This window comes from Neofelis nebulosa, chromosome 1 (genome assembly GCF_028018385.1).
Source record: "Neofelis nebulosa isolate mNeoNeb1 chromosome 1, mNeoNeb1.pri, whole genome shotgun sequence".
NCBI classification, from domain to species: Eukaryota; Metazoa; Chordata; class Mammalia; order Carnivora; family Felidae; genus Neofelis; species Neofelis nebulosa.
In genome coordinates this window covers 36,361,418-36,374,490 of record NC_080782.1, presented here as the reverse complement: position 1 = coordinate 36,374,490, position 13,073 = coordinate 36,361,418, and the positions used below count along the sequence as shown (strand labels likewise).

The 13,073-nt window shown below is 37.0% G+C and overlaps 1 long non-coding RNA gene across 5 annotated transcripts in view; it reads left to right on the top strand.

Moving 5' to 3' along the window:
- LOC131505580 (uncharacterized) overlaps positions 1–13,073 on the top strand; it is an 80,070-nt gene that overhangs the window by 28,564 nt on the left and 38,433 nt on the right. For 4 of the 5 annotated variants that reach the window (XR_009258473.1, XR_009258468.1, XR_009258469.1 and 1 more), the window contains exons 2-4: positions 5,159–5,560; positions 5,976–6,272; positions 11,194–11,330. This is a non-coding gene — a long non-coding RNA (uncharacterized LOC131505580). The remainder of the gene's footprint in view (positions 1–5,158; positions 5,561–5,975; positions 6,273–11,193; positions 11,331–13,073) is intronic. The other variant, XR_009258475.1, reaches the window with a different exon arrangement.

Here is a 13,073-nt window from a genome sequence, read left to right as displayed (position 1 = left end):
AAAAAAGGAAAGGTGAAGAAAAAAATATGCCCAAATATCACCTGAGCATCATGTTAATAGAAGATACTAGAAGAAGATGAGAGCAGTCAATACCAGAGTGAGGCCAGAGATATTTCTCTGTCACCAACACTATTTTTGCTTCACCATGCCCCCAATAGCAGAGAATAAGTACCTAGAAAGGGAAGAAGATGGGGTTTCTTTGAGCCAGAACCTGCCGCCTTCTTCCAAGAGCTGAGGAGGGAAGATTTTTAGTCTGTGGTGGATCAGGGAAAGGGATGATCCTTGAACTGAACTGACATTAAAATTTTTACAACACGGACACCTGGGTGTCTCAGTCGGTTAAACAACCAACTTTGACTCAGGCCATGACCTCACGGTTTGTGAGTTTAAGCCCCACGTCAGGCTCTGTGCTGACAGCTCGGAGCCTGGAGCCTGCTTCGGATTCTGTCTCCCTCTCTCTCTCTCTGCCCCTCCCCTGCTTATACTCTGTCTCTCTCTCAAAAATAAATAAACATTAAAAAAAATTTTTTTTTAATTTTTACAACAAAAAGGAATATATACCATAGCAAACAAAGAGAAATCTCAGCTAGTAACTGGAAATAATTTCTGGGAGAAAATTCTCCATGGGTCTCTTGCATTTCTGCACTTCTTTCAAACAGAGGCACTTAACTGCCTTTGTTCTGGACTACCTTTTCAAAGATAGCTGTATAATAAATAGCACTGAAGACAGATACAGTGTCTCCTGATGCCAAAGGCCAGTATAATAAAACTAATGTCTCCCTTCAGAGCAGTAAGCCGATTTACTGCCCATACTAAAAGATTTGGGTTCTATTAGCTTGGAGTCCCTCTCCTACAACATCACCTACTATGTGTGCAGGTGTAATATGGTCCTCTTTAGGTCACTCTGTGAGGATTGAGATTTATGTAACTAGCACAAACATGATAATCCTCTGGCAACTACCACTGCTAAGAGTAACAACAATCTGTCTCTTAGCTCTGACCAAGGTATCTTGTATCCTCTACCACTAACAGTGAAACTGTGGCAGGCTAATTGGTCTTATTTTTTTACAGTTCTTGATAGGGAGTACACAAGAGTGTGTATATCAGGGGATGTGCAAAAAGGGAACCTTTGTGCACTGTTGGTGGGAATGTAAATTGGTACAGCCACTATGGAAGACAGTATGGAGGTTCCTCAAAAAAGTAAAGGTAGAACCACCATATGACCCAGCAATTCCACTTCTGGGTATTTATCTGAAGGAAATGAAAATATTAACTCAAAAAATGCACTCCATGTTCATCCTTAACATTATTTACTATAACCAAGAAAAATGGAAGGATTCTTGGCTACTTTTCTTGAATTAGTGATGTATTTATTGAGTTCCAGAGACAAATGTAAAATTTTTCGCATCAGACTTAAGTATCTTAATTCCATAATTTCCTGTTAATAATATCCATCAAAAGCATTACATTGACTTTTTCCAAGTTTTTACTCAGGGGGAGATGTGTATCTACTTGTTCTTATTTTAACTTATTTCTTGTTAAGACTTATAATCTTTACACGATTTCTTTTTCCTCTGAGAGCAACTGAATTATGAAAAAAACATAGCTATGAAATTGATTTTAAGTGAGGTAGCCAAGAATCCTTTCCAGTGGGAGTGGTAACTTCAATTTTCAGATGGTTTTTATATAAACTGTCCCATTTGATTTTCACAAGAACATTAGATAGCATGACAGGCATTTTTATACACATTTCCCTAAATTAATTTTTTCAGGCTCTCGAGTGGGCTATTGTGGGGATTAGAAATCGAATCGAGAAGGACCTCACACCCTTTAATTGTTCAATAAATCGTAGCCATCATTGCTACTGTTTCACGTGGGTGAGAAGTGAGACTTAGGGTGATTAGGGCCTGCCACAGTCTCCTGACACACAGTCCAAACTACCTCCCAGGGATCTCCACTTAATTTTTCCCTTCCCAAAATGGGGATTGACTTACCAATAGAAAAGCAACATGAATAATCGCACTGATAGTATTCTACCTGAGGGACCTCAGGGTTTTAAGCTCAACAGTTTTACTTCTGGACAAAGGGGCTCTGCCGAGTCCCTGATCCCGTCAACTCCCCACACTCCCAGTGTTGATCTTCAGAAGAGAAAGAAAAAGGGGCGCCTGGGTGGCTCAGTCGGTTAAGCGTCCGACTTCGGCTCAGGTCATGATCTCATGGTCCGTGAGTTCGAGCCCCGCGTGGGGACCTGTGCTGACAGCTCAGAGCCTGGAGCCTGCTTCGGATTCTGTGTCTCCCTCTCTCTCTCTGTTCCTGCCCCGTTCATGCTTTGTCTCTCTCTGTCTCAAAAATAAATAAACATTAAAAAAAAAAAAAAGAAGAGAAAGAAAGGAATCCCCTAGTCCTTTTCTCTTAAAGGTGGAGGAAAACACCTTTCGAAACGGCTGCTGCTGTCAAAGTCCAGGCCTTGATTTGTGAAGCTTGGTCTTGTAAAGTACTAAATAGTAGTAAGATGGATTTACATTCGTAAACTTTGCTTCCCCTAAATGGGAGGAGAAAGACCACTCACGGGAAACAAAGACACCAGTCCTGCATCAAGACAATGTAGAACAGTAAATTAACTGCACACAAGCTCGGAAACTCAGTGTGAATGTAGGCCTAGAAATTTTATTTTAAGATAGTTTGAAGAGTCAAAAAACTCCCAGAGCCTATTCATCAGTCTTCACACCTCCTCTTTACCTGAGTCATGCACGTTGCTGGGGAAAGAAAAGCCACAAATGCAAATGCAGTGAAGTTGGTTGGAGACCAGTTGAAAGACAGGTCTTCTAAACCTAACCTTCTCCAGATGGGAAGATGTAAGTGTGAGAATTTAAATAAACTCAGATGCGGCCATTGAAAATCTGCTCAATATGCAGAGAAGACATGCGCAACATTTTCCAGAATATAGCAGTAAAAAGTTTTCTTATTTAAGAGGAAAACCATCTTAAGCATTCCCAAATAAATTAGCTTTGACTATTTCAAGCCATGGGAGAACCTGGTAATAATCATTCTTATGACCCACTGTCTGTCTGCTCACATTTCTCACAGAATTTTCCCGATCTTTTAATTACATCTGTTTACATTTTTATCTGGCCCCAAAGAGGACTCAGTGTTGTCTCTTCACTTTCTGGCCTCGGTTCCCATTGACATCAGATTTCTCTATGTGAAAATCAAGCAAAGTGTATAAAATAAAAGTACAGCATGAATGACTTTTATCAATTTGCTTTGTTTTAGTGGCTTTGCCTATATAACGACTTTGCAACTCAATTTGTAACTTCAAGCAGTAGTCTCATTTGAACTGGGAGAGAAAGATCATGTCGGGGGTTGAGAAGCCACAGGGAAGGTGAGGGGGGTTGAGTTGATAAAATAGGAAAGAAGCTAATAAGCCCATATTCTTATCCTAGAAGCTTACCTACCATAGAAGAAGCCTGGCAGATGCCATAGGGTGAGGTCAGCAAGGACAACTGGGCACTGGATTTGAGGACTGAGGCCAGGAGAGTGGCCCAACGAGGCACAGACCCCAATCAATTGATCTGAGCAACAAAAAAGTATCTGGGCATAAAGTCTTGAGGGACCAGGAAAAAGCTAGAGCAAATACTCCGTGAGTCTCCCAAAAGCCTTTTTTGAAAGAGCGGCTATGAAACATTAAGAGGAATTTTAGGTGGCTCAGTCGCTTGAGCGTCAGACTCTTGATTTCGGCTCAGGCCATGATCCCAGAGTTGAGGAATCGACCCCTGCATCGGGCTCCACCGTGGCTGGAGCATGCTTGTGATTCTCTCTCTCTCCTTCTGCCCCCCCCCCCCCAAAGTAAAAAAAAAAGTAATTAAAGAGAGGAATTTAGGTGTGTCTGGTATTTTAGCAAACATCTCAGGGCGTATACATCTAGATGTGTATTGTCCAGCATATGAATCACCAAACAAAATTAATCTCTAATCCACTGAGGCTGCTGTTAACAAGCTCAGTTTTGAAATTCCTATGTTAAAATTGCTTTCACAGTCCACTTAGCACACAGTGAGGTCAATGATATTTTTCACGGAGAAGGCTAGCAGAATTCATGTTTATGCGTCTGCTTGTTCACTCTACTTCCAAAATCTCACCCCTACACTCACCATAATCTCATGTAAAGGCAAAAGACTAAATTAGCTATTACCTGTTGTGGCAATCAGACATTTTGAAATAAAAATGTAGAACTGCTGCCTCATTTACACCCTCAGATCACTAATAGTGGCCTAGTGAGAGTGGTACAGAGCGATTCCAGGCATGGAATAGCTCATTCCTAGAAGGCATTAGAAAGTTCGAATAGTTACAAAGGTTTATATGAGACTGTGTCTCACTGAAGTGGCTTGAGTAACCCCAGTGAATGTTCTGAAAAAATACACTTCTCATCATCTTATTCTGCGTGTCCCACTTGCATTGACTGGACTGCCATTGGCCCTCTCCATATACTTGCATGCTGGCCGAATCCCTTCCCAGGACCACAAACAGAAGGCAGGTTGATGTGCAGAATTCTTAGCCAGATAGGTACTAAGTGCCAGGGAGGTGCTGCTGATCTGAGATAGGGTCTCCTATTACCTCAGCGCCTAATTCAGTACTCTGGCAAAATGTTTTCAAAACTTGAATTCACTGTTCTCAGTGCTTTCTCATTAATATCTTTCCAAGACACTTCATTTGTAGGGATTATACCTTCTAGGATGTTAGACCACCTTTCCCTACCACACACACACACACACACACACACACACACACACACACACACATTCCTGACCAGCTGTTTTCTATCTTTATAGTTTCCAAAGAGATGTACAAGGAGAGAGAGTCATAGTAGTAATAGCCATTGGGTTGTGGGGAGTGAAGAGAAATCTCAAAATAAGGCACCCATTTAGTAGTTACCTAAGTTTCTAGACTGATGATTTACTTCTGACACAGGAAAAATAGCAGAGAGGAAAACTTTTACCTATTCTTAATTGTCAAAATAAGCTTAGAGTACCTGTTGCAATTTTCTACCCAATTCTCTTAACTTTGTAGTTTATGAAAATTCTTCATGGATACTCGTAATGGGCTTATTGTCAATTCTGGTTTAGAGCGCTCTAACTTTTGTGATTTTCCTCTGCCTTCACAGATATTTTTGTGCAGAGTTGAGACCAGCTGGATCCTGGGCTGCAGACCATATGCCATTTACACCAGAAACCTCTTTCCCCTCTGGTCCTGCTTACAATTACTCCCATCTTCTGATTTCCTGGATTTTGGCACCTCAGTACAATTTTTACATCTGCTTCTTAACTGGGTTGGTGACCCTCCCTTTCCAAGCTTCTTGTACATTGACTCTGCACACACTTCTGGGATCTGTTCATTTCTTTGGATTTGGTGACATCCATCCCCATCTCTTAACCTACTATCGTTCCAGTTTTTGTACCGATACAATGACTAAACAGACTTGCCCATCACCGCTGAATCACAGCCAAACAAAGGGTAGTAATGATTATTTTGTAATACCACAGTCTATGTATAGTCCTTGAATCAGGTGAGTTTTTCTTTCTGGAGTGTAAGTATTATATTATTATTATGTACTTATTAATGTTTTTGTGTGCAGCCTATGGCCTTTTACCACTAAAGACAATTTCCCCTTCATGGGCGCTAAATAGAAAATGTATTTATTTAGGCAGGAGCCTTAGTGAGATCTGGATTGCCAGAGAATATCTTATATTTGGAAAAAAATACAAAATTATACATGAGATCATTTGAAGACCTATGTGAAGAACTGAAGCAAGACTATGAAGTGTGATGTAACAAAAAATTATTGGGTTAAGATCTGGAGCTTTTATGTTTACAGTATTATTGTAAACCTAATCTACTGAAACTAAATTGATTCATAGGATGGATATCTGGTCATGCTTAATTGTATTAATTCTCACCTTTCCTTATCTTTTTGGACTCAGAGGTGGGAAGAAACAAGAATTTTGATGTGCTTGGTGCTCTTGCCCAAGCACTGAAGCACTACAAGGGAACAAAGGTTTGTGCTTTTGAAATGACCTCACAGTGGATCTAACAATGTACCAGTTAAATCTTATTCCAGAATGCAATTATTTCATTATTAAAATGAAGCACAGTGAGTTAGCTGCTGTTAGCAGCTGAAAGAATAGCATCACTGATTTGGAGGACTTCGAGAATTCTTCAGACATCCACCAAAAAATCAGAAGGCCAGCACCATGAGCAATGAGGTCACGATCTTTAAGGTGACTAGTAATATGTTTTCTGTGTATGTCCTGTCTCTCTAACGCTTTAAACTTTTATCATATAGTTAAAAACATCTACATTATTTATATATTTCTATGGAGCAGTATACATTTCTTTATTCATCTGATTTCACAATCCCTTTTGGATTAAAAAAGGCATGAGAAACAAACAGCATACTTTTGAGTTGTCATGTAATTTGTTTAGTTACATATCTTTTTTCCCTTTGTGAAGGGATTTGATATTTTTATTTATATTTTTCTTTAAATGTCCCCTTCTTATTCTTTGGAATATGAGGCCAGCATTCTTTAAGATATTATGTCTTTGAATCTGAAGTCTTAATCTGATGTGATTTAGTTTCTACATAGTTTATACATGTACATCACTATATTTCTAGATACCTAATTTTAAAAAAAAATTAAGTTTATTTATTTATTAGAAAGAGAGAGACAGAGACAGAGATGGTGGGGGGAAGGGCAGAGGGAGAGGAAAAGAGAGAGAATCCCAAGCAGGCTCTGCACTGTCAGCACCGAACCCGACGTGGGGCTCAAACTTACAAACCGTGAGCTCATGAACTGAGCCGAAACCAAGAGTTGGTTGCTTAACCGACTGGGCCACCCAGGCGCCCCAATACCTAATTTTTGAAACTGATTTTGTTTGCTGCTGTATAAAACATTTAATTGGATTTATACTACTAATGAACAAAGACACTGAGGTCTTTTTATTGTGTTTCTCTGTTTCTTTTTTTTTTTTCTTTATTTTTTTAAATGTTTCTTTTTATTTTTAATGGCACCTTTCTTCCCCCAGAAGAGTCTATATTTCAGAACATACGGTCTGCCAACTTTGTTCCATTTCACTGCTGCATTGATACTTCATCGTGATGCTATATTGGGAGAATTCATATATATTGAACAGGGGCTTCCCAGAGTGTGTGAGATGAGCTGACAACAGTAGCATATGACCAATAATGAATTAGAGAGAAGACAGCAAAAACAGAACTTAGGGAACTAGAAATAAGATTAAAATACAAAATGCAAGTACACACCTGAGAAATTAGTTTTAGTTCAGCAGGACTATCGTTTGATTTTCATAAAGCAGACTTTGGATGCTGTCAATTCTAAGTCTTTACTGGCAACAGAATTTTCTACAACGGATAGTATTATATGCATTGGAAAAACATCATTAGTCACAATTAGTTATCAACAAACCGTGAGTTCTTTGATGGCAGCATCTCAGTCTATTCTTTGAATAATCTGAAATATTGAATGATCTATTAAAAACCACTTCCTCAACCCTAGTAGATATTATTGTTCATGAACTGGGATGTCCTCGGCATTAGAGAGAGCAGCGTTGCAGAAGGGAAGGCAGACAGTAAGCCAGGAGCCACAGATCATTATGACCCGGTCTCAAAAAGTTTGCATTTATACAATTCATCAATAAAAAATTTAAGGCATGCTCCCCACTATATGTGTTTTTATTCATAAATGTTTTATGCATACCTCAATTAATGCTTACTATCTCAAGTTACAATTCATGCTAAAAGAAAGGTTCATTTTCAATGACTTTTGTTATAAATCCACCTTCAAATAGTATTCTTAGTTATTTCAATTTTTGGTCTGATTTCCTTAGATAATAAAATTATCTTAGCAAATGATTTTTAATGTGAGCTCTGCCATTTTTTTGCTCACATGTGCTTGCATTATGGCCTCATGTTTAATCCATGGTTTCTTTGCAGAAACTTTTAAAAGCCACCCTTTAAAGGCTTACTTCAGAATTTTAACTTGATAACATGATATGTAAATCTAATTATCTGGGCACACACCAGATTGCCATGGGTCCTCTGGTACAGTCCCTGCAAGACGAACCCCCTTAGCAAGCCTTCATAGGACACAGCAGGCACAGACCCATGTTTCAAAAATCTCTTACATATACAGATAACCTTTGTGGTTTCTCCCAAACTCATGTGCAACCCTCTTCTATGTAACACCACTATTCACTAACGAACCACCTAAAAGATCAGCACACAGAACTGCATTTTCCATTTGAACAAGTCTGTGAAGAAAAATGCCAATGAACAATTTGATGAAAAAGATTTTAAGGTAAGACAATTAACAAAACACAGAGTTTGAATGTGGAAAGAGCTAAAATTTGTCCATATGGGGGGAAATAATCAGTCCACCAAAATACAGAACACAGATACTATAGTAGTAGAAAGATGTAAGAAGAGAAAGACATTGAAATGAGGTTAATGGAAAGTTTATGAATCTTTTTGTTTCTTAATTTTGAATCTTTATGAGTTTTTTTTTTGGTGGGGGTGTAAAAAATTTAAGTTCTACTCTTTTAGCAAATTTCAGTTATATAATGCAGTGTTATCCATTATAGTCACCATGTTTTACATTAGATCCTCAGAACTTATTCATCTTACAGCTAAAAGTTTGTACCCTTTTATCAACTTCTACATATTTCCCCCAGCCTCTGGCAACTGGCACTACTTTCCTACTCTGTGCTTTTGTGAGTTTAACCTTTTTTAAAAAAATTCCACATATAAATGATACGATGCAGTATTTGAATTTTCTTTCTCAGACTTATTTCAATTTGCACTGCCCTCAAGTTCCATCTGTGTTGTTGCAAAAATGGATTTCCTTCTTTCTCATGGCTAAATAATATTCCATTGTTTTATATATATATATATATATATATATATATGTGTGTGTGTGTGTGTGTATATACACATATATATGTGTATACATATATATACACACATACATATATACAATGATATATACATATACAATGATATATATATTATGATATATATATGTGATATATATGTATACAATGATATATATAATGACATATATGTGATATATATGTATATATACAATATCACATATATATATATATATATCATACATCTTATTTATTCATTGATATCTGTTGATGGACAGTTAGGTTATTTTCATGTCTTGGCTACTGTGAATAATGCTGCAATGAACATGGGAATGCAGATATCTCTTCAAGATTGTATTTTCATTTCTTTGCATATATATCCAGAAGTAGGATTGCTGGATGGTATAGTAGTTCTATTTTTAATTTTTTGAGGAACCTCCGTACTGTTTTCCATAGTGGCTGCACCGGTTTGCATTCCCACCAGTGCACAAGTGTTCCCTTTTTCTCCACATCCTTGCTGACGTTTGTCTCTTGTCTCTTTGGTGCTGCAGTTCTAACAGGTGTGAGATGATATTGTGATCTTGATTTCTTTTTCCCTGGTTAGTGATGTCAAGCACCTCAACATGTCTTCTTTGGAAAAATGTCTGTTCAGTTCCTCTGTCCATTTTTTAATTGGACGATTTGAAGCTTTTTGCTATTGAGTTTCATGACTTCTTTATGTATTTTGGATATTAACCCTTTATCAGGTATACAATTTGCAAATTGGTTGCCTTTTCATTTTGGTGATAGTTTCCTTTGCTGGACAAAAACTCTACAGTTTGATGTAGTCTCACTTGTTCATTTTTGCTTTTGCTTCTTTGCTTTGTGTGTCAAATCCAAAAAATCATTGCCAAGACTTAGTCAATTACTGTATAATTTCTGTACAGTTTTGGTTTATTTTGTTACCACACTGTGAATCCTTAACTCTAAGCAACAGTTTATAAATGAGTTTGGTTGTTTAATCCAAATCTACTAATGGTTTGAAATAAGTAAACATATATTTATTTAGAATCTATTAATGATAATGGATCATTAAAATCAACTCTCTAAAGAAAATTCATACACATTAAGAGTTCTCAGGAGTGTCACCTAAATGTGATTCCCTTTTGAAAAACAGAGAGCAAACCATAATAAGCCAAATAACATTTTAAAGTAACTTCTGTACTGTTAATTATTTCAACCAATAAAAAGTTGCTCCTAGGGGTGCCTGGGTGGCTCAGTCAGTTAAGTGTATGACTTTTGATTTCGGCTCAGGTCACAGTCTCACGGTTCAGGAGTTCAAGTCCTATGGCAGGCTCTGCACTGATAGTGTGGAACCTGCCTGGGATTCTCTCTCTTTATCTCTCTGCTCCTCCTCCAGTCATGCTTGCTCTTTCTCAAAATACATAAAAAAATAAAAATTAAAAAATAAAAAGTTGCTTCTAGTCATCAAACTTCGATATAACAAAGAATAATAATAGTATAAATAACGTGATGCAAGTTAAGAGGAAAAAAAGGATACTCCATTTACTGAAAGTCATTTAACTTGTCATGCAGACAACTTCGTGAAACACATGTTCAGATAAGAATTAAGACACTGAAACATATAACAGTTACTAATTCTTAATATATAAATAAAACAGAGTTTATATTAAAAGCCATCCAAGAAATGCAGATTCATATTGCTTCCTAGAAATTTCTTTTGATGTAATTGGCAAGATGAAGAAATGTGACAACATCCTAGCTTTGTATGTGTATCTTTTAGTTGCCTAGAGAATGCAAACATATTTTAAAACCCAGAAATGATATGGATCTAATTTCTGTTTTACTGTCTTGCTAAATTAAGTGGCTATAGATAACATGCAGAATATACCTTTTTTTAAAACTGAGAATATAAACTATTTATAACAGTTACTTTTATTTAAACAGAAAGACATAGGTATTTATGTGATTCCTCAGGCCAGCACTGTTTTGATGTGACAAAGAAATAATCATCAAAATGCAGCTCCTTAAGTAAGTGTCTGATTTCACACTTTAGGAAATGTGCTATCTTTCTGGTTGAGCCGGCAAGAATTGAGAAAGATTAAGAAAGTGTTTAAAGATGTTCATTAAAAAGTAGTTATAAAAATGTGAAAGAGACACAGCACCAAGCATGCCAAACAGAGTAAAACTGTCATCAAAAAGATTCAACAGCTATGAAAAGAGTTCTTCAAAATCTGCCACATTTTTTTCCAGATAAGAAAATCTATCAATTCCAAATGTCCACATTAGTCATGCATAAAGGCACCAACATTTCACAGAAAACAAACAAATCTATCCCAACGAACCCTTGCTGTTTATCACATTCACCAGAGAGGCTAGAAAAAGTCGAGGTAAGTTTTAGTTGTTAGTGAAGTTTTTAGTCCTAAGGTGTTTTTCCAGAACATGAACATTATAGCTATTTGGTTCTCCTTAAATTTTTTTCATCGCAATTTTTATCATTCTACTTTTATTTTTTTCAATGCATTGTTTTAAAAATTACAGAAGTACTACATACTCATATTAATTTGCGAAATAATACAAGATATATAAAGAAAAGGTTAAAATTCTTTTTTCCTCCTCCAAAATCTCTACGTTTATTGTCCTGGGAAATGTGCTAATAGCCTGATGTGTTTTCTCCACCATGGTTTTCCCTCCTCATAAATATTTGTAAACTTTTATATACATGGATATTCATTTTTTATTTTTTGCTCTTATTGCACTTGAATTTTTTAGAAACCAAAACAATAGCTCTGAAATTTGCTTTTTAATTAATTAACTTATTTATTAGAGAGAAAGAGAGTGCACACATGATGGCGCAAAAGCAGGGGAGGGGCAGAGGGAGGGGGAGAGAGAATCTTAGGCAGGTTCCATGCCCAGTGCAGAGCCTGACTTGGAGCTCAATCTTACAACCCTGGTATTAAGACCCAAGCTGAAATTAAGAGTCGGAGGCCTAACTGACTGAGCCACCCAGGTACCCCTGAAATTTGCTTTTTTTAAAAAAAAATTAATGTTTATTTATATTTGAGACAGAGAAAAACAGATGGTAAGCAGGGGAGGGGCAGAGAGAGAGAGGGAGACACAGAATTTGAAAGAGGTTCCAGGCTCCAAAGCCATGAGCATAGAGCCCAATGAGGGGCTCAAACTCACAAACCATGAGATTGTGACCTGAGCAGAAGTCAGAGGCGTAACCAACTGAGCCACCTAGGCACCCTTGAAATTTGCTTTTTAAATTGAACTACATGTCCCTACCATTCAGATCAATATAGTTGATGATTAGCACCATTATTTTAATAGCTATATAGTATCCATAGTATGGTTAATCATTTGTGTGTTATTGTGTGTGTGTATGTGTAGGTGTGGGTGTGGGTGTAGGATATTCAGGGATCTCCCCTCCTCTATATTTTCCCACTACCAACAATGCTGAAACAAATATTGAACATGTATCTTTATGCTTTTATTTCTATGAAACATATTGTCAAAAATGAATTGGCGAAGTCCAAGGATGAATGTATTGTTACTTTTAAAATTATTTAAAACATGGGGCGCCTGGGTGGCTCAGTCGGTTAAGCGTCCGACTTCGGCTCAGGTCATGATCTCGCGGTCCGTGAGTTTGAGCCCCGCGTTGGGCTCTGTGCTAACAGCTCAGAGCCTGGAGCCTGTTTCAGATTCTGTGTCTCCCTCTCTCTGACCCTCCCCCGTTCATGGTCTGTCTCTCTCTGTCTCAAAAATAAATAAATAAATAAATAAATAAATAAATAAAATAAAATTAAAAAAAATAAAATTATTTAAAACTTAATATCCAAAATGATCTTGTAATTTACACTTGGGACACTTAATTTGCATCTTTCTATCAGTAAGATGGAGAAATATTTTATGCTTATAGATCTTTTGGAATATTGTTTTCATGAATCACTATTATCTATGATAGACAGTACTTTATATTGTTTGTCTGTTAATTTTAGACATTCTGGGGAGCATACAATAATGTATTAATTTCTTAGCTCTTAGAGTCCCCCAATTCTTTATTACTTTGTGACGTCTTCTGAAAAAGTTAGTCAACTGAAATTCTTACTCATTAATTCATTATTTGGCTC